This window comes from Rhinopithecus roxellana, unplaced genomic scaffold, assembly GCF_007565055.1.
Source record: "Rhinopithecus roxellana isolate Shanxi Qingling unplaced genomic scaffold, ASM756505v1 contig5394, whole genome shotgun sequence".
NCBI classification, from domain to species: Eukaryota; Metazoa; Chordata; class Mammalia; order Primates; family Cercopithecidae; genus Rhinopithecus; species Rhinopithecus roxellana.
The window spans coordinates 1-3,726 of NW_022144020.1; the positions used below are offsets into that span (position 1 = coordinate 1).

The 3,726-nt window shown below is 35.5% G+C and overlaps 1 long non-coding RNA gene across 1 annotated transcript; it reads right to left on the bottom strand.

Annotated features, from left to right (window-relative positions):
* Positions 1-665: 665 nt before the first annotated feature.
* LOC115896140 lies at positions 666-2,313 on the bottom strand. Its single transcript, XR_004056091.1, has 2 exons — positions 2,180-2,313; positions 666-963 (listed from the first exon to the last, which is right to left on the bottom strand). It is a non-coding gene; the product is annotated as an uncharacterized LOC115896140 (long non-coding RNA).
* Between the last annotated feature and the right edge of the window lie 1,413 nt (positions 2,314-3,726).

Below are 3,726 nucleotides of genomic sequence, written 5' to 3' on the forward strand. Positions count from 1 at the left end.
TGAAATCTGACTGTGAAAACCAGGGAAGATGTCAGGGAGCAAGAACAACTTAGGTGAGACTGTGGAAGTGTAAATAGGATTTGACTGAGCGGAAAAAATGAATTGGGAAATATGCACACAGGTTTATGAAAATAAAATTAGCTGAAAAACACAGGTAGGAAAAGACATGGCACATAGCAGAGCATGATTTTCTGAATGGAGTTAAGGGTACAAACAAGAGGAGAGAGAATGGGATTAAAGCATATCCTGTATTTGATGATGAGCTGCTTGTGGGTTTTAAGTAAAGCAATATGATCTTATTTACATTTTGAAACATTGCTCAAACTATGTTAGGGACACTGGTTGGACAAGGGAAAGGATAGAATCCAGAGGGAAAGTTAGGAGACTTTTATCATCAAAACCACTGGGGATGATGACTGAGCCAAGGCTTTGGAAACTAATATTGTAATATTTCAGGGATGAAAATCATGCTTTGGGGAATAATCAAGGTATTTTTATCTCAAATTAGACGTGAAATATCAGAAACTCATATGTAGAAAGCATACATGTAGAATTTCTCTGGAAAGTAGTTGGCAAAAGCTAACAGTCTGTAAGTGATAAAACTAGAAGTAGAGCTCAGTTTTTCAGCTTTTAAACAATTGGGTTTTTTTTTGTTGTTTTTTTGGTTTTTTTTTTTTTTTTTTTTTTTTTTTTTTGCAGAGTTAGTTTTGAATCAGCAAGAATAGATCAATCTTCCCATATAAATTATCTCCATACCATCCCCAGATTGAAGAGTTAAGACATTCTGGGGATTTCTGCAGGACAAAATCTCACCCTTTAGGCTCTTAAAATTTGGTCAAATTATAGCACCAAGAAGGATTTTTCGGATGGATTCCACTCACTGCATATGAGGTTGCTTTTCCAGATTCTCTTTTATTTCTAGCTTGTGCTTCAGCCTTTTTCTTTTCTTCATTTTCTGCTTGGCTGAATAAGAGGAAAAAGAAGCAGATCCATTAGAAACAAACATGCCATGATTTCTCCACATCCTTGCACTGTTAACTGTTCTTCCTCCTTAGACTGGAGCAATTTTGTCCCTTTATCACTATGTATCAATGAGAAGCAACAAAATATCCTCCAGGATAGTATGGTGTTCTGATTTCTTCAAAATGTCTTTTTAATGTTGAAAGAAAGACAACAATAGTGGATCTGAGAAACTTGCTTTCTGTAAATTAGCTTTCTTGCCTATAGTAAGAAAAGGATCCCAAATCATGGTGACATAACCTGAAGGCTGAAAGTGGCCTTAACAAAGCACATCTACTCATCCCCTTGTTAACCAGAGAAGATGAGAGGTAGAGGGGGCCTTGGCTACATCTCAGGATATGACTACAACCAAGGTCTCCTCCCTCCAGACCATGGTCTATCTACCACACCATGTGTACCCTAGCTTTGCTTTAAACTTAAATATTTTGCTTACTTATAGCTGCTTCATCTAAAGGACAAGATGTGAAAAAAAAAAACACATAATAATTTCCATATACTGATAAAACAAATAAGTTTAAATTTGCTTTGTACAATGGAATTGCACAGTATGTGCAGTTAACTGATGATATTACAACCATGTGTAGTTGTCAATCAAAACATAAAAAGCCATAGATTCTAAATATAAGTTAAATACTTAATTTGAGCTCAGCCAAAAAAAGTGAGAACTTTCTTAAATTTTGAAAGAAAACTGTCCATTCTAACTTATTGAGAAATGTTACATTACATAAAATAATACCCACTGTAATTTTATAGGAGTTTTGTGTTGTTTCATGGGACATTTGACTTTATTCCATTTCTACATTAAGCTCAAGCTTTGGACTCTTAACTCCCATGGAAGATGAGATACCTATAAATTGCTAAAACAGGCTGGCTAACATGTGAAGTTTCAGGAGTGAGGGAGCAACTAATATTTGTACAAGTTCATGTTTGTCAGGACATTTCAGTGCTAAAAGAGGGAGTGCCAGAGGAACAAGGCTTCTTACAACCAACAACTTTAGGTACTTACTCCCAGCTCTATTACTGATCTTTTCCATGTAACGTATTCAACTCACTTCCCGTCTTGAGCCACACGGTTTCCCCATCTACAAAACAAGCTGTTTCTATTAAATTACCCGCCAGATCCTTTCTTTCTTTGACATTCTAAAAAATCTATACTCACAAGTAGGCTTGACACATGGAACACAAGTTGCCATGCATTTTCCCATCTGGACCACGAATAGGGTCGTTTTCTCTGGTACAGAAAAGCATTCCATTCCTCGCCTGATTTTCATATTCACTGCAGAGTTTCTGAATAATGAATATGAAAAAGTTTAGATATAGTTCTGTTTTCTAGGTATGAATGTTAAATGTTATTTTACAAATAAATTGAAAAAGGGAAATTAAGGATGAAAAATAAAACTTTTAATATTTAGGCCCATCCAAAAATTGTGATATTTCTCTCCTTGTAATATCCATTTACATCTTCAACGAATGTTTAAGTTAGGAATATATAAATAGAAATATTATTTATTTATATTTATGTTCTTTATTAGTCAAATGGAAAGGATAAGTAAGTACAACATAAAAAGCTAAGAAATATAACACTAGTATGAATTAAGAGTGTACAAGTACAATGAAAAGAATAATTCATGGAAGTTCAGAGAACTTATGTCTAAGTTCTATCTTGAGAATGTATTTGGGAACATAATGTGGTAAAAAGGCCATCCAAGAGGAATTAAATGGACAAACACACAGAGGCATGAAAGAACATGTTATTTTTAGGTAACTAACATATATATGAATATAGTGGCTAAATAATTAGTTGGATAAAGAGAAGAATATTTGGGAAATGGTCAAAAGGAGACCTTGAAAATCGAAGACCACTAAACTTTCAAAGGAATTCGGATATTACTCTTAGGCAATGGGGAAATTATAAATGTTTATAGAAGAAAATGGCAAAATCAAATCTTTGTTTTACAAAGATTATCAACCAGATGTGTGGAGGATTTGATTGACCAGGGAATGAAGTTAGAGACACTAATTATATTATAAAAAAAGACAAAAAGAGAAAAGGGAGGAAAAGAGAAAAAAGAATAGGGAGATAGATTAGGAGAAAAAAAAAGGAGAAAGAAAGGAAGAAAGGGAAGGAAGGAGAGAAATTGGAAATAAATGATAAAAGTAGTTGACAGATATTTGAGTATTAAAATTAAAAGAACTTGGTAACCTAGGACCAAGGGGAAGAAAGCAGTTCAAAATGAGACTTAGGCCAGGTGTAGTGACTCACGTCTGTAATCTTGGCCCTTTGGAAAGTTGAGGTGTGAAGATAGCTTGAGAGTGGGAGGTCAAGGCTGCAGTGAGCCATGATCCCACCACTACACTCCAGCCTGGGTGACAGAGAAAAAAAAGAAATAAAATGTGAAAGAAAGAAGAAAGAAAGAAAGAAAGAAGAAAGAAAGAAAGAAGAAAGAAAGAAAGAAAGAAAGAAGAAGGAAGGAAGGAAGGAAGGAGAAGGAGGAAGGAAGGAAGGAAGAAGGAAGGAAGGAAGGAAGGAGGAGGAGAGAGGGAGGAGGGAGAGAGAGAAAAAGGAAGGAAGGAAGGAAGGAAGGAAGGAAGGAAGGAAGGAAGGAAGGAAGGAAGGAAGGAAGGAAGGGGAAGGAAGGAAGGAAAAAGGAAGGAAAGAAGGAAGGAAGGAAGGAAAGGAGTTACACAGGAAGTGGCCTGATGGAG